The following is a 22,696-nucleotide window of genomic DNA, read 5'->3' on the forward strand; positions in this document are numbered from 1 at the left end:
AGACAGAATAGAACAAGTCAAGACATGCAATGCCATCTACAAAATGTTATGTAAATGTTAGTCATTACACACGCGGCTATGGTTCTGATGTATTTGTTACAGACATGTTTACGTCAAGTAACATCACATGGTTCCATTTGCACCTTTCAACAAATCTGAAAAGGAATATTAAGAAGTAAAACTTATATTTAATCCTACCTCTTCTCCGAGCACACGGTGACTGTACATACGGGTCGAAAAATGTTGACCTAATTCAGCATTTCTCAAAGTGTGGGGAATAGAGACATGACAGGTGGGGCGCGAGGAAAGGGAGGAAATTTTTATTTTTGATTTTTTTTACTATGCTTTCATTTTCTATACACACTGTAAATCACTTTGTGATTCTGTCTGTGAAATCCGCCGTATAAATAAATGTAAATTACTTATTTTTCCTGTAGGCTTTAAATTTCTCGGCAGGAGCGAAAGTTTGACAGACATAGCAACAGTAACTTTTGCAGGCAGGGCTAAGAGGAACAAACTTTCGCGCGGATGGGTAGCAGGCTAATGTGCGGACCACAATTACACAAAATGGATACATTTGCAACTCGCACCTCAAAGGTCTGCGGAGAAACAAAAATATGACGGGTCTAATCAACCAAAAAGTCAACCTAAAAGAAAATATGGCGAAGGGTATCTTGCTCTTGGATTCACGGCAGCGGAGGTGGGGGCAGAGGAGAGACCCCTGTGTGTTCTTTGTCTAAAACGGCTAGCAGCAGACAGCCTGAGGCCCAACAAAGTAAAGAGACAACTCGAGACCACACATGATGTCCAATAAATTGTTTTGTTGGGGCGATGGGGGTAGGTGGGCCTTGAGTCTAAAGTGGGGATGGCAGAAAAAAAAAAAAAGTTTGAGAAGCCCTGACCTAATTGTACGGATCTCACTTTAAACGGCAAACCGATCATTTAAATGTTTTCACTTTGAATATGAAACGAGGAGTAAAATGTACAATATTATCAATTATTTCACAAGGACATGTTTTAAGGATATTGTACAGTATAATTAAATCTAAAATGAATGTGATCACTTTCAGGATCATTTTATTTTTAGCCAGTAAACAACTGTTATGTACTTTTGAATCGGGTTTTCAAAAAAAAAAAAAAGGGAGGGACAATCAAGGATCAACAATGGCACGACTTTCACTAACTTGCGTGAGGTCAAAAGACAAGAGATTTTAGACCAATGCTGCTTTGGATCTGTTCCTGCTAAACTAGTAAGTGACTTTCAATGCTCAAATCAGAATAATAATACTAATTTTAGCTACTGGAAATTTGTGTGGTAGCAATAAATACCCACCAGCGCGATACTTTGCAGTTCCACACTGACCAACCACGCAACAAACTCAAAAGAACTGTACAAGGAAAAAACAATGCAGTGACTTCAAACTGCAAATATAAGGTTTGAGTAAAATATGTAGGTTGGTGTGAATGTTGTCCGTCTATCTATGTTGACCCTGCAATGAGGGGCGACTTGTCCAGGGTGTACACCTCCTTCCACCCGATTGTAGCTGAGATAGGCGCCAGCGACCCCCACGTCCCCAAAAGGGAATAAGTGGTAGAAAACTGTGGAAAGTTCAGTAATACAGAATCATTGTGGCATTATCGTGTCAGTTTGACGCTATATGCGCTAGTCCTCATGGTAAATGTGGTTTTCCTTTTGGGAAAACGCCATCGCTTTGGTTCACTGGTGCGGCCAATATAAACCAAAACTGAAAGTTCTTAAGTGGGGGTTTAAGTAGAGTTTATAAATCTTGTATCTGTGCCACATATAGCCTTATTTCAGCGTCAACAGTCTCCAGCTTACTTGCTACACATGTTTTGGCTCTGCCCATCCCTGTGCAGTTATTGGACCGACATTTTTAATACTTTGTCTGTTGTTGTAATTACCTACTAGGCCTTCTTTGCCTTTATTTGTTGTTGTATCTTTATGTTAGCAATTGGGACTTTTTGAATGAAATTGTCTGTGGCTCCATGTTAACGAAGTTGCCTGTACTATTTGACTGATGCATTTTATTGATTGATTTATTAGCAGTAATTGCACAAAGGCATTCTTCTTCTTTTAGTTTTCTGACAGCACGTAGGCGTTCGCATCAACTTTCGTCTTTTTAACAAATGGGTAAAGGGGGGCTGATGTATGCCGTAAAACTAGTTGGCACATTTAATATTTAATAATAATGAATATTGTAAAATTCTATAATTTTTGTTATTTAAAGGGGAAAACCCGATTCAAAAGTACATAACAGTTGTTTACTGGCTAAAAATAAAATGATCCTGAAAGTGATCACATTCATTTTAGATTTAATTATACTGTACAATATCCTTAAAACATGTCCTTGTGAAATAATTGATAATATTGTACATTTTACTCCTCGTTTCATATTCAAAGTGAAAACATTTAAATGATCGGTTTGCCGTTTAAAGTGAGATCCGTACAATTAGGTCAGGGCTTCTCAAACTTTTTTTTTTTTTCTGCCATCCCCACTTTAGACTCAAGGCCCACCTACCCCCATCGCCCCAACAAAACAATTTATTGGACATCATGTGTGGTCTCGAGTTGTCTCTTTACTTTGTTGGGCCTCAGGCTGTCTGCTGCTAGCCGTTTTAGACAAAGAACACACAGGGGTCTCTCCTCTGCCCCCACCTCCGCTGCCGTGAATCCAAGAGCAAGATACCCTTCGCCATATTTTCTTTCAGGTTGACTTTTTGGTTGATTAGACCCGTCATATTTTTGTTTCTCCGCAGACCTTTGAGGTGCGAGTTGCAAATGTATCCATTTTGTGTAATTGTGGTTCGCACATTAGCCTGCTACCCATCCGCGCGAAAGTTTGTTCCTCTTAGCCCTGCCTGCAAAAGTTACTGTTGCTATGTCTGTCAAACTTTCGCTCCTGCCGAGAAATTTAAAGCCTACAGGAAAAATAAGTAATTTACATTTATTTATACGGCGGATTTCACAGACAGAATCACAAAGTGATTTACAGTGTGTATAGAAAATGAAAGCATAGTAAAAAAAATCAAAAATAAAAATTTCCTCCCTTTCCTCGCGCCCCACCTGTCATGTCTCTATTCCCCACACTTTGAGAAATGCTGAATTAGGTCAACATTTTTCGACCCGTATGTACAGTCACCGTGTGCTCGGAGAAGAGGTAGGATTAAATATAAGTTTTACTTCTTAATATTCCTTTTCAGATTTGTTGAAAGGTGCAAATGGAACCATGTGATGTTACTTGACGTAAACATGTCTGTAACAAATACATCAGAACCATAGCCGCGTGTGTAATGACTAACATTTACATAACATTTTGTAGATGGCATTGCATGTCTTGACTTGTTCTATTCTGTCTTTTGAACGTACAAGTCAATGTCTTGTTTTTAGTGTGAGGTTTAACTGTTGTGTTTATTTTGGGTCATTGTGAAGTTTTTTGTACCTGAAAATCAGATATCCCGGCCCCCCAGACACATTTTTTCCTCTATATCTGCTCCCCAGGTCAAAATAATTGCCGAGTGTGACCGTGTGTGACCGTGTGTGACCGTGTGTGACCGTGTGTCTTGGCTACCACTCTTTACCGCATCTCTCCATGAACCCCGAAAAAAACATCCGACCAGGAGCGTTGGGTTGCAGTGCATTGTGGGTAGGCGAGTCTTGTACATGATCATGTTCTGTCGGTTCATTTGCAAAATAAACCAGAGAGCACAACTCAGCTTTGATACAAAATGAAAGTAAAAATAAGACTGAGAAGATCAAAATAATTGTCAAAGCAGCATCAAAGTTGTTGAAAGAACTATCTTGGTACCGGGTGCAAGCTGTACTACGGAGAGTAGACGTGACGGAGTCATGTTACCACATTCCAACACCCTGTTAATGGTCCGGTGGAATGCCAGAAGTTTGATAGCAACCGAACATGAATTAAAGGGATATATTAAAAATATGAAAACTAAACCACGTATAATTTGTATTCAAGAAACAGGGCTGAAGCCAAAATTAAACTGTATAATAAAAGGATATATAACGATTCGTAAAGATAGGAATGAAGGGTAAAGAGGATGATGTGCCACATTTATCAAAGAAGATGTAGTCACGGGTAAAGAAACAGCAGAACCTTTAGCAAAAACATTTGTTAAAGTGCACGGTAATGATAATTTGAGAAATGTGGAAAAACAAAAGAGAGAAAAAACAATGAGTTTAAATATTGGGGAAATGATGGAAGACAACGATAATAGCTTTACCAACACTATGGATATGACATTTTCTTTGAATGAAATGGTTCGAATTTTGAAAAAGGTTAAAAATACGTCACCGGGGAAAGACCTAGCGGGTTATCAAATGATCAAAAACTTAGGTGGCATCGTCAAAGAAGTGGTCTTGAAATGATATGACAGGATATATGAAGAAGGAGAATGACCGGCAGAGGGGAAAATTAGCGGTAACAATTCCAATATGCAAGTCAGGGTAAGACCCGGAAGAGGCAGGAAATTATAAATTTGGGGAAAAGTAATGGAAAAAAAAAAAAAGATTAATGAAAGACTAGTATATTATTTAGAGTCAAAAGAAATAATCAAAAAACTAACAAAGTGGTAAATAATGTTCAAGACTGGGGAACGGCTTGAGGTTTAAGATTCTCTGTTGGAAAGACAAAAGTCATACATTTTACAAAGACAAAAGTACCAAACAAGCTCCAAATAAAAACTCTAAGGTGAAAATATAGAAGAGGTACAAGTATTTAAATATTTAGGAATATGGTTTGATAAAAATATGAACTAGTCAACTCACATCAGCAAAATAGATTTGATTAGATTAGATTAGATAGTACTTTATTTATTCCTTCAGGAGTGTTCCTTCCGGAAAATAAAAAAATAGGGGAAAAAGTAAAAAGGTGTTAAATATAATGAGGGCTTTGAGGGGTAATGATTGGGGGGCTGATAGGTTAACGTTGAAAACAATACATGTATATATTTATAACTTTAATTCCATCTGTTATTGATTACGGATGCATTATTTACCAATCTGCTTCAAAAACATGACTTGGGAAAATAGACCGGATCCAGTCACAGGCTTTAAGGTTATGTTGTGGAGCTACTACATCAACCCTAGTGCCAGTATTACAAGTAAAAATGAACGAAAAACCTTTGGACAAGAGGAGAGATCAACTCTCAGCAGTTTATCGGGCAACTTTAAAAGGATCCAAGCAAGGATATCCGACTTGTCCAGTGCTACCAATCTGCCAAGAAAAAGAGAAAACAAAAAAGAATAGTTTTGGGTGGATTATAGGAGACATATGTAATAAAGTTAAAATTGACAATATTAAAGTTAGTCCTACAGTACCAATGCCTGCAATACCACCGTGGATGTTTGATAACCCAAAAGAAAACATGCAATTACTAAAGAATAGAAATTTAAATAGTTACCGGATAGAAAAATGGATTGAGATATGATATATACGGATGCATCAAAAACTATATAAAAAAATAAAGGTAAGAGCTGTAGCAGTTATCCCACAAGGAAACATAGTATTAAATAAAATAATCGGTGATAAACTATCTGTTTTTACGGGGGAATTGGTAGCAATTTATATGGCAGTTAACTGGATAGAGGAAAACAAAGCAAGGAAAGTAGTTGTGTGCTCGCAGTCCAACAGTGCATTGATGAGCATAAAAAAACATAGCATCAGAAACAAGACAAGATTTAGTTTATGAAATAGTTCAGGTAATCTATAGAATAAATAAAGCGGGAGGTGTGGTAACATTTCTTTGGGTTCCTTGGAAGATATTGTAGGATGGAATTCACAACACATAGGATATAAAGCATTATACACGTATTTAAAAAACATTGGGTTAAATAAAAGAATATAGAGTAGGGATCCATCTTGATCCACACTCCATTTCAACCAGAAGGTTGCTTGGCGGAAACAACCGCCCACCTCCGGAATCAGTCCCCGCCCATTCCCCTTAGGCGCGAAATTCATTTGAGCGAAAGACATTAGAGTGAGAGGAGCTCTTTAAAGCTCCTGAGAATCTTAAAAAGCTTACAGAAAATGAGAAAAACTTACAGCGGGTGCCTGTCGGACATTCACCGTCGTTTTCGATGATTTCCCCTCGGAGCAAGGATTCGATGTCTGGAGTCTTTGGCGCAATCAAGCCTTCTCCTCTGCCTGGAACGGCCGTTGATGGACCCGCCAGCTTTAAGGGAGACGAGCGAGCCGGAGATGTAAGTAAATATATGTATATATGTATTGTATACCGCATGTTTTTTTTCTTGTAAAATGAGAATCATTTGACTCACCAGACTGCGATTGTGTTAAAACGATCGCGTTAGGATCTTACGGCAAATCCTCTATAAAACAAAATAATGAATACACACAATATTAAATAATTCGAAGGTTTAAACACACCTCGATAATCATCTTCCAACTTTGTAAGACCGTTTAAGCAAAGTTCATCGTCTTTCACTTCGTCGTCATCGGCTGGTAAAAAAAAAAAGTATTACAACGTCGTACAAGTGTAATGCTTTTAACGTTTAAATGCTTAAATGGAGTTAAACCAATGTCTAATAACATGGTAAAGCAGAGGTAATGGTGTGTGTGTGTGTGTGTGTGTGTGTGTGTGTGTGTGTGTGTGTGTGTGTGTGTGTGTGTGTGTGTGTGTGTGTGCGTGTGTGTGTGTATGTGTGTGTGTGTGTGTGTGCGTGCGTGCGTGCGTGTGTGCGTGCGTGCGTGTCCTGTTGTTTCAGACGATCGTAAACATTTAAACTGTCAGTTGGGAAGTCAGTAAAAACTGAACCCTCCTTTGTACCCCAAACTGACCTGTTGATTCAAACGACCGTAAAGACCAGTTGCTACGTGACACTGTGTTCTGCGATAGTTTTTTCCATCTGTTTAAATATGTTTTCGTGAGGTATGGAAGTTGTTTCAGACGATCGTAAACATTTAAACTGTCAGATGGGTGGTCACATGCTGCTCAGATGACATTGCTTTCTTAAAAAACTGAACCCTGCTTTGTTCCCTGTCAGGTCTTAACGATGTGTGCGTACGAATGTGTGTGTGTGTGTGTGTGTGTGTGTGTGTGTGCGTGTGTGCGTGTGTGCGTGTGTGCGTGCGTGTGTGTGTGCGTGTGTGTGTGTGTGTGTGTGTGTGTGTGTGTGCGTGTGTGTCCACCAAAAACTTCCCAATCCACGGTAGATAACGATGAAAATATCGAGAAAGGGCTTCCGTCTCTTCTTTCTTTTAGCTGAAATAAGCAGATATCACCCATTTCGTATCTGAATACAAATCCAAAAGATCCCTCCATCCCTAACCCTTCCAAATCCCATTTCTCACGCAAAGACTCGGTCGGCGGCATCTGAATACGATTTAGAAACACTCGACTTTTTTGCGGAGCGTCAATGTAAGTTTTATTATTTTTATAAATCGACACAGGCGTTTCACTAATCATGACCGAATCGAACAAAGTCTTTACGCTAACGTATAAAGCTCCAAATAATGACTAAGCCTTACACCGCCCTTTTGTACCCCTCCTCTACGTGTGTGTGTGTGTGTGTGTGTGTGTGTGTGTGTGCGTGTGTGTGTGTGTGTGTGTGTGTGTGTGTGTGTGTGTGCGTGTGTGTGCGTGTCCACATCTCCACACGTAACATTCCCAGCCATCAATACATCGAAATCTGGAAGTTGTTTCAAACGATCGTAAACATTTAAACTATCAAATATATGGTCACATGCTGCTCAGATGACATTGCTTTCTTAAAAAAACTGAACCCTCCTCTGTTCCCTGTCAGGTCTTAACTCCACCCTCTTCCTGGTTTAACCACTCCCACCGCAGGTCTTAACTCTGCCCTCTTTCTGTTTAAAACTCCACCCTCTTCCTGGCTTAACCACTCCCACCGCAGGTCTTAACTCCACCCTCTTCCGGGTAAGCCACACCCACTTGACCTTGACATTTGAACCTGACCTTTGACTTTGACCTTTGACTTTGACCTTTAACCTTGACCCCCTCATAAATCATTAACCTTTGAACTTGACCCCTCATAAATCATTGACCTTTGACCTTGAGGGGTCATAAATCATTGTTTTATGGGGGGTCATAAATCACTTTTGACTAAAGGTAGGGACTTAAATTCTCTACCATTGCAGCTATGAGTGCACAAGAAAGAACCAAGAACTAGTGTAGCTGAAAGTGCACCACAAAGAACCAAGATCCATTGCAGCTAGGAGTGCTCAAGAAATAACCTAAAACCAGTGCAAATGGGGGTCCACAAGAAAAAAACAATAACCAGTGCAGCTGGGAGTGCACATAAGAACCAATAACTAGTGCAGCGGGGAGTGCACAAGAAAGAACCAAGAACTAGTGCATCTGGGAGGGTACAAGGAAGAACCAAGAACCAGTGCAGCTGGGAGTGCACAAAAGAACCAAGAACTAGTACAACTGGGAGTGCACAAAAAAGAACTGCAGCCGGGAGTGCATGAGAAAGAACATAGGACCAGTTTAACTGGGAGTGCACAAGAAAGAACCAAGGACGAATGCAGTTAGGGGTGCACGAGAAAGAACCTATGACCAGAGCAGCTGGGAATGTACGAGAAAAAACCAAGAACTAGTGCAGCTGGGAGTGTACACAAAATAACTAAGGTCTAGTGCGACTTGGAGTTTGCAAGAAAGAACCAAGAACTAGTGCAGTTGGGAGTGCACCAGAAATAACCAATAACTAAAGCAACTGGGAGGGCAGAAGAAAGAACCAATAACTAGTACAGCTAGGAGTGCACGAGAAAGAATGAAGAATCAGTGCAGTTGGGAGTGCACAAGAAAGAACCAAGAAGTAGTGCAACTGGGATTGTAAAAGAAAAAACAAAGAACCAGTGCAGCTGGGAGCTCAACAAAAAGACCAGAGAACCAGTGCTCCTGGGAACGCAAAATAGAGAACCAAGAACTAGTGCAGCTGGGAGTGTACAAGAAAGATCCATGAACTAGTGTAGCTGGGAGTGCACCAGTAAGAACCAAGATCGATTGCAGCTAAAAGTGCACAAGAACGAACCAAGAACCAGTGGAGGTGGGGGTTCACAAGAAAAAAACAACAACCAGTGCAGCTGGTAGTACACATGAGAACCAATAACTAGTGTAACGGGGAGTGCACAAGAAAGAACCAAGAATTAATGCATTTGGGAGTGAACAAGTAAGAACCAAGATCCAGTGCAGCTGGGAGTGCACCAAAGAACCAAGAACTAGTACAACTGGGAGTGCACGAAAAATAACCAATAACTAGTGCAGCGGAGAGTGCATCAGAAAGAACGTAGGACCAGTTTAACTGGGAGAGCACAAGAAAGAACCAAGGACTAATGCAGCTGGGGGTGCACGAGAAAGAACCTAGGACCAGAGCAGCTGGGAATGTTCGAGGATGAACCTGGAACTAGTGCTGCTGGGATTGCACACGAAAGAACTAAGGACTAGTGCAACTTGGAGTATACGAGAAAGAACCAAGAACTAGTGCAGTTGGGAGTGCACCAGAAAGACCCAAGTACCAGCGCTATTGTGAGTGTACAAGAAAGAACCAAGAAACAGCGCAGCTGGGAGTGCACATAAGAACCAACACCTAACACAGCTGGGAGTGCACAAGAAAGAACCAATAACTAGTGCCGCTCAGAGTGCACGAGAAAGAACCTAGGACCAGTGCAGCTGGAATAGCACAAGAATGAACCAAGGACTAATGCAGCTGGGAGTGCACAAGAAAAAGCCAATAAGTAGTGCAGCTGAGAGTGCAAAAGAAAGAACCAATGCAAGGGGGGGTGTACAAGAAAGAACTAAGAACCAGTGCAGCTGGGAGTGCACATAAGAACCAAGAACTACTACAGCTGGGAGTGCACGAAAAAGAACCAATAAATAATGTAGCTGGGAGTGCATCAGAAAGAACCTAGGACCAGTGCAGCTGGGAGTGCACAAGAAAGGACAAAAGGGCTAAAACAGCTGGGGGTGCATGAGAAAGAACTTAGGAACAGAGCAGCTGGGAATGTACAATAAAGAACCAAGAACAAGTGCAGCTGGGAGTGCACACGAAAGAACTAAGGACTATTGCAACTTGGAGTATACGAGAAATAACCAAGAACTAGTGCAGTTAGGAGTGTACCACAAATAATCAATAACTAAAGCAGCTGGGAGTGCACAGGAAAGAACCATTAACTAGGGCAACTGGGAGTCCACAAGAAAGAACCAATAACTAGTGCAGCTGGGAGTCCACGAGAAAGAACCAAGAACCCGTGCAGCTGGGAGTGCACATAAGAACTAAGAACTAGTGCAGCTAGAAGTCCATGAGAGAACCTAAGAACTAGTGCCGCTGGGATTGTACAAGAAAAAACAAAGTACCAGTGCAGATGGGCGCGCAGCAGAAAGACCCAAGAACCAGTCCTCCTGGGAGTGCAAAAGAGAGAACCAAGAACCAGTACAGCTGGGAGTGTACAAGAAATAACCTACAACCAGTGCAGCTGGGAGTGCACTTAAGAACCAAGAACTATTGCAGTTGGGAGTGCACGAGAAAGAACCAGTTACTAGTGCAGCTCGGAGTGCACAAGAAAGAACCAAGAGCCAGTGCAGCTGGGAGTGTACAAGAAAGAATCCAGAACCAGAGCAGCCGGATGTGCACAAGAAATAACCAAGAACCAGTGCAGCTAGAAGTGCACAATAAAGAACCAATAACTAGTGCAGCTGGAATTGTACATGAAACATAACTTAGATTTATACATAACTTAGATTTATATCGCGCTTTTCGAGACACTGGAAGCGCTCACAGAGAAGTGGGACTCAACATTCAGTCACACAAAGAACAAAGAACCAGAGCAGCTGTGAGCGCACCAAAAAGACCCAAGAACCAGTGCTCCTGGGAGTGCAAAAGAGAGAACCAAGAAACAGTGCAGCTGGGAGTGTACAAGAAAGAACCAAAAACCAACGCAGCAGGGATTGCGCTTAAGAACCAAAAACTACTGCAGCTGGGAGTGCACGAGAAAGAATCAATAACTACTGCAACTGGGAGTGCACAAGAAAGAACCAATAACTAGTGCAGCTGGCAGTGCACGAGAAAGAACCAAGAGAAAGTGCAGCTAGGAGTGCACATAAGAACCAAGAACTAGTGCAGATAGAAATGCACAAAAAAGAACCAAGAACCAGTGCTGCTGGGAGTGTACAAGAAATAACCTACAACCAGTGCAGCTGGGAGTGCACTAAAGAACCACTAACAAGTGCAGTTGGGAGTGCAGGAGAAAGAACCAGTTACTAGTGCAGCTCATAGTACACAAGAAAGAACCAAGAGCCAGTGCAGCTGGGAGTGTACAAGAAAGAATCAAGAACCAGAGCAGCCAGAAGTGCACAAGAAATAACCAAGAAACAAGTGCAGCTGGAAGTGCACAATAAAGAACCAAGAACTAGTGCAGCTGGAATTGTACAAGAAACATAACTTAGATTTATACATAACTTAGATGTATATCGCGCTTTTCTAGACACTCAAAGCGCTCACAGAGAAGTGGGACTCAACATTCATTCACACAAGGAACAAAGAACCAGTGCAGCTGGGAGCGCACCAAAAAGACACAAGAACCAGTGCTGCTCGGAGTGCAAAAGAGAAAACCAAGAACCAGTGCATTTGGGAGTGTACAAGAAAGAACCAAAAACATGCGCAGCTGGGATTGCGCTTAAGAACCAAGAACTACTGCAGCTGGGAGTGCACGAGAAAGAATCAACAACTACTGCAACTGGGAGTGCACAAGAAAGAACCAATAACTAGTGCAGCTGGCAGTGCATGAGAAAGAACCAAGAAACAGTGCAGCTAGGAGTGCACATAAGAACCAAGAACTAGTGCAGCTAGAAATGCACAAAAAAGAACCAAGAACTAGTGCAGCTGGGAGTGTACAAGAAAGAACCAAGAACCAGTGCAGCTGGGAGTGCACTTAAGAACCAACAACTAGTGCAGTTGGGAGTACACGAGAAAAAAACAGTTACTAGTGCAGCTCATTGTGCACAAGAGAGAACCAAGAGCCAGTACAGCTGGGAGTGTACAAGAAAGAATCAAGAACCAGAGCAGCCGGAAGTGCAAAAGAAAGAACCAAGAACCAGTGCAGCTGGGAGTGCATAAAATGAACCAAGAACTAGTGTAGCTGGAATTGTACAAGAAACATAACTTAGATTTATACATAACTTAGATTTATATCGCACTTTTCTAGACACTCAAAGCGCTCACAGAGAAGTTGGACTCAACATTCATTCACACAAAGAACAAAGAACCAGTGCAGCTGGGAGCGCACCAAAAGGACCCAAGAAGCAGTGCTCCTGGGAGTGCAAAAGAGAAAACCAAGAACCAGCGCAGCTGGGAGTGTACAAGAAAGAACCAAAAACTTGCGTAGCTGGGATTGCGTTTAAGAACCAAGGACTACTGCAGCTGGGAGTGCACGAGAAAGAATCAACAACTACTGCAACTGGGAGTGCACAAGAAAGAACCAATAACTAGTGCAGCTGGCAGTGCATGAGAAAGAACCAAGAAACAGTGCAGCTAGGAGTGCACATAAGAACCAAGAACTAGTGCAGCTAAAAATGCACAAAAAAGAACCAAGAACTAGTGCAGCTGGGAGTGTACAAGAAAGAACCAGGAACCAGTGCAGCTGGGAGTGCACTTAAGAACCAACAACTAGTGCAGTTGGGAGTACACGAGAAAAAAACAGTTACTAGTGCAGCTCATTGTGCACAAGAGAGAACCAAGAGCCAGTACAGCTGGGAGTGTACAAGAAAGAATCAAGAACCAGAGCCGCCGGAAGTGCAAAAGAAAGAACCAAGAACCAGTGCAGCTGGGAGTGCATAAAATGAACCAAGAACTAGTGCAGCTGGAATTGTACAAGAAACATAACTTAGATTTATACATAACTTAGATTTATATCGCACTTTTCTAGACACTCAAAGCGCTCACAGAGAAGTTGGACTCAACATTCATTCACACAAAGAACAAAGAACCAGTGCAGCTGGGAGCGCACCAAAAGGACCCAAGAACCAGTGCTCCTGGGAGTGCAAAAGAGAAAACCAAGAACCAGCGCAGCTGGGAGTGTACAAGAAAGAACCAAAAACTTGCGTAGCTGGGATTGCGTTTAAGAACCAAGGACTACTGCAGCTGGGAGTGCACGAGAAATAATCAATAACTACTGCAACTGGGAGTGCATAAGAAAGAACCAATAACTAGTGCAGCTGGCAGTGCACGAGAAAGAACCAAGAAACAGTGCAGCTACGAGTGCACATAAGAACCAAGAACTAGTGCAGCTAGAAATGCACAAAAAAGAACCAAGAACCAGTGGAACTGGGAGTGCACTTAAGAACCAATAACTAGTGCAGTTGGGAGTGCACGAGAAAGAACCGGTTACTAGTACAGCTCATAGTGCACAAGAAAGAACCAAGAGCCAGTGCAGCTGGTAGAGTACAAGAAAGAATCAAGAACCACAGCAGCCGGAAGTGCACAAGAAAGAACCAAGAACCAGTGCAGCTGGGAGTGCATATGAAAGAACCAAGAACCAGTGCAGCTGCGAGTGCATATGAAAGAACCAAGAACCAGTGCAGCTGCGAGTGCACAAGAAAGAACCAACAACTAGTGCAGCTGGGAGTGTACAAGAACCAAGAACCAGTGCAGCTGGGAGAGTACAAGAAAGAACCAAGAACCAGTGCAGCTGGAAGTGCACTTAAGAACCAACAACTAGTGCAGTTGGGAGTGCACGAGAAATAACCAGTTACTAGTGCAGCTCATAGTGCACAAGAAAGAACCAAGAGCCAGTGCAGCTGGGAGTGCACAAGAAAGAACCAAGAACTAGTGCTTCTGGGAGTGCACAGGAAACTTTGGAAATACAAGCAGACTAAATGAAGTCAGCAAACAATAAACATATGCGGAGCAAGCAATGTTCCTGCAGCTACATTTGAACCTCAAAACAAGAACCGGTGTGCCGGTTTACACAGTAAAGGTGCTGCAAAGTCAAGAAACAGGAAGTGTAAACTAAAAAATAAGAGCCTTGGACAGGAAGCAAACAAAGACAGGAAAACACATGGCGAAACTGTCCAGCCTGGCATGACACACTAATTATTATTTACGTTAGTCTGGTACATTATTGAAGACACATTTGTCTTCATTCATCCATGATAGCAGGCTCATGTTGCTGTGAGGAATAAGATATCGCTAATCAATAAAAATGGGTCCTGATCAATCAGTGTGACGCTCACTACCTTTCATCACATCCTGTATAAGCAACATAAGAGTGGTTCCTCAACTAAGAAACAACGTTCGAAAATTTTACACAACATATATATTATTAAAATATTTCTTATACAAAAAAAAATTATTTAAGTATTCCTTTTTTTTGCGTCTTGAGTCTCTTTTTTCAATAGTCGCCATCTTGGCGTGGTAGCAAAAGGGGAGAAGAACATAATAAAAATCGATAAAAATAAAAACAATGAAAATACTAAATAAAATAAATAAATAAATATGAGAGACAAAGAAGAAGGTAAACATTTTTATTGTCATTTTCCAGCGACGACCCGGAAAGGGGACAAGCGGTAGAAAATGAATGGATGGATGGATTTCCAGGAAGTGGATTTTAGCCAACATTCACACTAAGTAGACTCATTAAAGGCCTACTGAAATGACATGTTCTCATTTAAACAGGGATAGCAGGTCCATTATATGTGTCATACTTGATCATTTCGCGATATTGCCATATTTTTGCTGAAAGGATTTAGTAGAGAACATCCACGATAAAGTTCGCCACTTTTGGTCGCTTATAAAAAAGCCCTGCCTTTACCGGAAGTAGCAGACGATGACGTCACCGATGTGAGGGCTCCTCACATCCTCACATTGTTTTTAATGTGAGCTTCCAGCAGCAAGAGCTATTCAGACCGAGAAAGCGACAATTTCCCCATTAATTTGAGCGAGGATGAAAGATTTGTGGATGAGGATATTGATAGTGAAGGACTACAAAAAAATAAAATAAAGTTAAAAAAAAAAAGGTAATTGCATTGGGAGCGATTCAGATGTTTTTAGACACTTTTACTAGGATAATTCTGGGAAATCCCTTATCTTTCTATGTGTTGCTAGTGTTTTAGTGAGTTAAATAGTACCTGATAGTCGGAGGGGTGTGTCCACGGGTGTGTTGACGCTAGTCTCTGAGGGAAGTCACGGCAGCTGCATGGACGGTGCAAGCCCCGCTGATCTTCGGTAAGAGGCGACTTTTTACCACAATTTTCTCACCGAAACCTGCCGGTTGACAAGTGGTCGGGAACCATGTTCGCTTGACCGCTCTGATCCATAGTAAAGCTTCACCTCCGGGAATTTTAAACAATGAAATACCGTGTGTTTGTGTGGCTGAAGGCAAAAGCTTCCCACCTCCATCTTTCTACTTTGACTTCTCCATTATTAATTGAACAAATTGCAAAAGATTCAGCAACACAGATGTCCAAAATACTGTGTAATTGCGCGATGAAAAGAGAGGACTTTTTAGCCGCAAATGGTGCTGCGCTAATATGTCCCTTCCAACAAATAACGTCACAAACACGCGTCATCATATGCCTCATCATTCCGCGACGTTTTCAACAGGAAACTCCGCGGGAAATTTAAAATTGTAATTTAGTAAACTACAAAGGCTGTATTGGCATGTGTTGCAATGTTAATATTTCATCATTAATATATGCACTATCAGACTGCGTGTTCGGTAGTAGTGGGTTTCAGTAGGCCTTTAAAGTGTACTGATGGAAGTAGTGTACTGCTAATTGTCTGCCAGCTAACAGGTTAGAGAGTTAAAGACACATAGTCAGTCAGGACTGAAGCTGCTAGCAAAATGCGAACAAAATGAAGCGAAAGATGAGGAAGTTACTCATGGTGTTGTCACGGCGACGGCGCCTCCGGCATCAAGTGACACCATTTGGCACCGGGCAGTCTACGATCGAAGGCGCCGCAAGCGAGGTTAAAAGTCGTCGGCGCAGCGTGAGCCTCATCAAAGAGTGGCTTGAACCGTTGCCATGGAGACCTGGAGGACGTGTCGCCACCTTGCAAAGTCGCCATCGATTTTTATTTTTTCGTTGTTGTTGTTTTGACAAGCCGACGACGAAGATGTGTCCAAGGTGCAGCTAGTCAGACACACACGCACGCACGCACGCACGCACGCACGCACGCACACACACACACACACACACACACACACACACACACACACACACACACACACACTACAATAAAAGCCAAGTGAGGTTAATTGTGAGTTAATTATGGATGAGCAGTGTGTGTGTGTGTGTGTGTGTGTGTGTGTGTGTGCGTGTGTGTGTGTGTGTGTGTGTGTAATAAGCGGTGCTAACACAATCAATAGGTAGACAAGTTAGTTTAGCGCCCTTTAACCAATCACGCTCATTTACAACACATGTCAGTGTATTCACACACCACCCCACACATGCACTTTGCGTGATTGCTACTCTACAGTTACAATTGTGTGTGTGTGTGTGTGTGTGTGTGTGTGTGCGTGTGCATGTGTGTGTGTGTGCGTGTGTGTGTGTAAGAGGCATTGTGCTAATAATAATAATGATACACCTGATGCAATCACTGCTTCACATTTATATTACATGTGTTATGTCTGGAACGCATGGTGGATGTGGGAGATGTCAACCCAAGATGCAGCAGGACCGGACAGGCAGGAATTGCAGGTAGGAACTTGGTTTAATACAAAACTCATAAAATAACACTAACACTGGTACAAAGGGGAAAAATAGAGCGCGTGCCTACACACTGGAAGCTAATGCTAAACTTAGCATGCAGTCCTAAGAGTCCAAGAGTAGCGTGCCGAGCGCATGGAAGCAAAGGAGCTACTTAGCAAGCTACAAGAATTAAGGAAATGCCACCGTGACAGTTGCTTACTGCAAACAAACCATCCAGAATGAACTGAGGTAGCAGGCAGGTTTAATTACTCACGTAAACAATTACCAACAGTTGTGCGTAGAAACAAGAGCAGGTGGGACAAATCAGAAACCATGGAGACAAGATAAACAAGGAAGTGCACAAACTAAGAATCGGAAGAGTCAAACAATAAACAAGAAACACAAAAGACTCAAAACCCAAAACCATATGAATACATAAAACAGACATTTAAAGGTGTACCCACCCCCCACATATGATATACAAAACCTAAAACCAGTGAAGTTGCCACGTTGTGTAATTCGTAAACGAAAACAGAATACAATGATGTGCAAATCCTTTTTGATGTATATTCAATTGAATAGACTGCAAAGACAATATATTTAATGTTCGAACTGAGAAACTTAATTTTTTTTTTGCAAATAATCATTACCTAATCCTCAGCCTTCCCGGTAAGGTCTATTCAGGTGTACTGGAGAGGAGGCTACGGCGGATAGTCGAACCTCGGATTCAAGAGGAACAGTGTGGTTTTCGTCCTGGTCGTGGAACTGTGGACCAGCTCTATACTCTCGGCAGGGTTCTTGAGGGTGCATGGGAGTTTGCCCAACCAGTCTACATGTGTTTTGTGGACTTGGAGAAGGCATTCGACCGTGTCCCTCGGGAAGTCCTGTGGGGAGTGCTCAGAGAGTATGGGGTATCAGACTGTCTTATTGTGGCAGTCCGCTCCCAGTATGATCTGTGTCAGTGCTTGGTCCGTATTGCCGGCAGTAAGTTGGACAGGTTTCTAGTGAGGGTTGGACTCCGCCAAGGCTGTCCTTTGTCACCGATTCTGTTCATAACTTTTATAGACAGAATTTCTAGGCGCAGTCAGGGCCTTGAGGGTATCTGGTTTGGTGGCTGCAGGATTAGGTCTCTGCTTTTTGCAGATGATGTGGTCCTGCTGGCTTCATCCGGCCAAGATCTTCAGCTCTCACTGGGTCGGTTCGCAGCCGAGTGTGAAGCTACTGGGATGAGAATCAGCACCTCCAAGTTCGACTCCATGGTTCTCACCCGGAAAAGGGTGGAGTGCCATCTCCGGGTTGGGCAGGAGATCTCATACCTGCCAACCTTGAGACCTCCGATTTCAGGAGGTGGGGGACAGGGTGGGGTGGGGGCGTGGTTAAGAGGGGAGGAGTATATTTACAGCTAGAATTCACCAAGTGAAGTATTTCATATACATATATATATATATATATATATATATATATATATATATTTATATATATATATATATATATATATATATATATATATATATATATATATATATATATATATATATATAATACTTGACTTTCAGTGAATTCTAGCTATATATATATATATATATATATGAGAAATACTGGAATTTCAGTGTTGATTTATTTACACAGATACACGCACATAACACTCATCTACTTATTGTTGAGTTAATGGTTGAATTGTCCATCCTTGTTCTATTCTCTGTCACTATTTTTCTAGCCATGATGCATGGCTGTGTGGCATGCACAAAAGTGCTTTCATCAAATGCACTAGAGTCTGGAATCTTCCATCTCTTCCTAGCATAGCCCAAAACTGGTGAATCTTTGCTTCCTGAGGAAGATCTTCACTGCCAAGCAATTGGTCCACTACTTCTTCCCGGAGGCTATCCAGGTCCAATTGCAGCTGCGGCTTGGAGCGTACACACATATTTCTTCATCTTACTCGTCGTCGGCGTCGCCATGGCTGTATCGTCCTCATTCTTCTGCACTCTCTTAAAGCCGTAGATGTTATTGTCACCAATGCATGTACAGTAGATGGCAGTATTGTCCTGTTTAAGAGTGTCACAACATTGCTGTTTTCAGCAGATGAACTGCTTTATGGTAGACAAAAACGTAACTGCTATTGTTGTGTCTTTTTACCGCGCTGGATGGACGTTAATCAAACTGCCTAACAATAAACACACATAAGAAATCAAGAACGCGCCCTCGATCATTGTACAGTTATAACGTCATAGGGCAGGCACGCTGTTTATATTGTGGGAAAGCGGACGTGAAAACAGGCTGTCGACACGTCACTCAGGTCCTCATGGAGCTGGAGGGGGCGCTGCCTCCAACTCCGCCTGCATTTTGGGAGATTTTCGGGAGAAAATTTGTCCCGGTAGGTTTTCAGGAGAGGCGCTGAATTTCGTGAGTCTCCCAGAAAATCCGGGAGGGTCGGCAAGTATGGGAGATCTTGCCCCAAGTGGAGGAGTTCAAGTACCCCGGAGTCTTGTTCACGAGTGAGGGAAGAGTGGATCGTGACATCAACAGGTGGATTGGTGCGGTGTCATCAGTAATGCGGACGCCGTATCGATCAGTTGTGGTGACAAAGGAGCTGAGCCGGAAGGCAAAGCTCTCAATTTACCGGTTGATCTACGTTCCCATCCTCACCTATGGTCATGATCTTTGGGTTTTGACCGAAAGGACAAGATCACGAGTACAAGCGGCCGAAATAAGTTTCCTCCGCTGGGTAGCGGGGCTCTCCCTTAGAGATAGGGTGAGAAGCTCAAAGTAAAGCCACTGCTCCTCCACATCGAGAGGATCCAGATGAGGTGGTCTTACTTAAAAATGCACGCATTTAATTGTATTCAGTGTTAAAAAATATTATATGGCTCTCTCGGCCAAAAAGGTTCCCGACCCCTGCACTGCGGGCTTACACACACACACACACACGCACACACACACACGCACACACACACACACACACACACACACACACACACACACACACACACACACACACACACACACATATCCACAAAAATATACGCCACACATACACACCCCATCCCCCCCAACCCAACGCTCTCGACGCAAATCCCATAGGGGTAATGAATTGATGGTCAGCGCCTGAGAGCTGCGGCATACCACCATAGCCTTGAACTACCTTCCCTCTGTTGCTAGATATCTCGAGATGCATGTTGTAATAGGTATATGTGCTTTGCTATGGAGGTTTTTTCCCCACTTCAGACTGGGCCCCCTTAGGAGCGCAGTCTGGATTGTACTTTTTTACTCATCCTTCCCCAGCATTTACCTTTTTCCCATCTTTTACGGGGCGCTTTATGGCGACCCATCAGCGTTCCTGTTCTGTAACCCTGTACACTGTTTGTTTGTCTAATCTTGAACAGGTTTGTGCTGAAAACAAAGTTTCATGTACTTGTGCAATGACAATAAAGACCTATCCTATCCTATCCTATCCTATACACCTTGAAACACGGACCAAGGAGTCTAACGCACGCGCAAGTCAAAAGGCACAAAACGAAACCCCACGGCGCAATGAAAGTGAAGGCCGGTCCAAGAATTTCACCTCTAGCGGCACAATACGAATAGACACGCTGTCATATTTCCAGCTTTTTTTTCCTGACTTCCAGCTCATTGAGGGACTATTTTTGCATTCCTTACCCGGGTGGTGATCCAAGGCGGCCACCGTCATGCTGTCTATATCAACCAACACCTTTTCTGGGGTCTGATGAGCGTCGGCATCGGGCGCCTTAACCCGGCGTTCGGTTCATCCCGCAGCGCCAGTTCTGCTTACCAAAAGTGTACTACCGATTGGATGGTTTAGTGAGGTCCTTGGATCGGCCCGGCGGGGGGTCTGCTCAGGCTCTGGCGGAGGCCGAGAAGACGGTCAAACTATCCTCTCCTAAAACTAAGACTTTTGTCATAATTTTGCCGAGTAAAAGATTACCATTACAATATTGAAGAGTTTAAAGTTTTCTTATAAATTGTGACTTGTCCAGTACAATTACAACGCTGTTCATGAAATTGCCAAAGTTTTAAGCTTTTCTTGTAAAATTGCGACTTTTATTGAGTAAAATTCCAACTTTTTTCATAATTTCGCACAAATGTTCAGTTTTTCTTGTACAATTTTTACGTGCGTCTAGTAAAATGACGACTTTTCTGATAATACTTCCAACATTCTTAGTTTTTCTTGTGAAATTGTGACATTTTTCCTGTGAAATTCCAACTAATTTTTCACAACAAGCTTTTTTATACTTGCATAGTTTGTACATATTATTAATGTTGTAAATACACATCTTTATGAATCTAGAAAGGGTGGTCCTAAAGAGGTAGGCTTTTTTCCGAGGTCTCAAGAAGGTAACAAATACAAGAACGTGTGCGTGTGCCACACAATGGCACAGGTGGCGGTGCAGTGATCTGTCAAAGTCGTACAGCAAGTTCGGGCCTTGATGAAAAGAAAAAGTGAGCGCTTCCATTTGCAAGCCGCATATTGCTTATGAAATATTGACTGGACTTTTGTAGCTCAATATTGGTGTGTGGCAGGTGAGGCCGCTCACTGGAATGACAATGGTTGTTTTTTTCCCCTCCCTGGATGCTGTTGTCTGCGCCTCTGACGATAATTGACCCGGCGTGGTGACGCCGCCGGCGCTGAGGCCAGCAGGAGGCGCTAACACAGCTGATTAGTCAAACGTGTTATTGAATTCATGAATAAGGAATCAGAGTGCGCTCATTGTGATCATGGAAACTATTCTTCCATTTTGCACTTTGGCGACGGGGAGATGATAGCGACGCTATGTTAGCTCGTCTTCCATGCTGAACGGAGCTTTTGATAGGGGGGCAAAAAAAAAACAACCTCACATTCTTATTCATCCCATTTTTAAACCAATACAAAGTTTTCTAATTAATTTATAAAATGACAATTTTAGGCCATCTATATACGAGAAGGAATTTTTCTAACCTGTAACCCATTGTGAAAAAGTTTCATTATAAATCATACATCAAATGATAAATTGTGAGAATAAGTTTAAATTGAGAATCATGTTAAATTGAATCGTCAACCCAGGAATTGTTATCAAATTGAATTATTAGGTGCCATCGAGCTATCAACCTGCTTGCTGTCGCGACCTGTCGTCAAGGCCGTGCCTTATTTTGAGTTGTTTTTTTTCTGTAAGTGATGTTTTAGTTCCCGTCTTGTGCTCTTATTTTGGTGGCTGTTGCCCTGTTGTTGGTGTTTTCATGTAACAGCTTTACACCTGTTTTCAGTTTGCAATCAGAAATAGGTAACTTAAGCTTTTTGCTACCTTCGTTGTCAGGACAATGTCCTTTGGGATGCTGTGCCAAGTTGTCGTAAGCGCCATCTTTGCTCCATGTGTCGCAAGTCTTTGCTGTCGTCCAGCATTATGTTTTACATTTAGCCCGTGTAGTTTGTTTTTTGTTTTGCATAGTTCCTCATATGCTTAAAAGAGAACTGCACTTTTTTTTTCTTTTTGCGCCTATGTACAACAGTACTGGACTGTGCACCTTACCTCCTTTTGCACTATTTTTCTTTTCTTTCCTTCCTGTCTTTTGCATATCTGTAGACTGTCACACTGATACTGAAGTTGCTTTTAATCTCATTGTACCTGTGTAAAGTGACAATCAATCAATGTTTATTTATGTAGCCCGAAATCACAAGTGTCTCAAAGGGCTGCACAAACCACAACGACATCCTCGGTAGAGCCCACATAAGGGCAAGGAAAAACTCACCCCAGTGGGACGTCGACAATGATGACTATGAGAAACCTTGGAGAGGACCGCATATGTGGTCCTACAATGTTGGATAAGCTTCAAGCACACCTGTGAAGTGAAAACAATTTCAGGTGATGACCTTTTGAAGCTCATCGAGAGAATGCCACATGTGTGCAAAGCAGTAATCAGAGAAAGGGTGGCTATTTTGAAGAAACTAGAATAAAAACATGTTTTCAGTTATATCACCTGTGTTTGTTGAGTACATAACTTC

The 22,696-nt window shown here is 42.3% G+C and overlaps 1 long non-coding RNA gene across 1 annotated transcript; it reads right to left on the reverse strand.

Annotated features, from left to right (window-relative positions):
- Positions 1 to 4,304: 4,304 nt before the first annotated feature.
- On the reverse strand, positions 4,305 to 6,366 carry LOC133555666 (uncharacterized). The gene is made up of 3 exons (XR_009807360.1): positions 6,314 to 6,366; positions 6,081 to 6,210; positions 4,305 to 5,252 (listed from the first exon to the last, which is right to left on the reverse strand). It is a non-coding gene; the product is annotated as an uncharacterized LOC133555666 (long non-coding RNA).
- Between the last annotated feature and the right edge of the window lie 16,330 nt (positions 6,367 to 22,696).

Source organism: Nerophis ophidion, linkage group LG07 (genome assembly GCF_033978795.1).
Source record: "Nerophis ophidion isolate RoL-2023_Sa linkage group LG07, RoL_Noph_v1.0, whole genome shotgun sequence".
Lineage (NCBI taxonomy): Eukaryota > Metazoa > Chordata > Actinopteri > Syngnathiformes > Syngnathidae > Nerophis > Nerophis ophidion.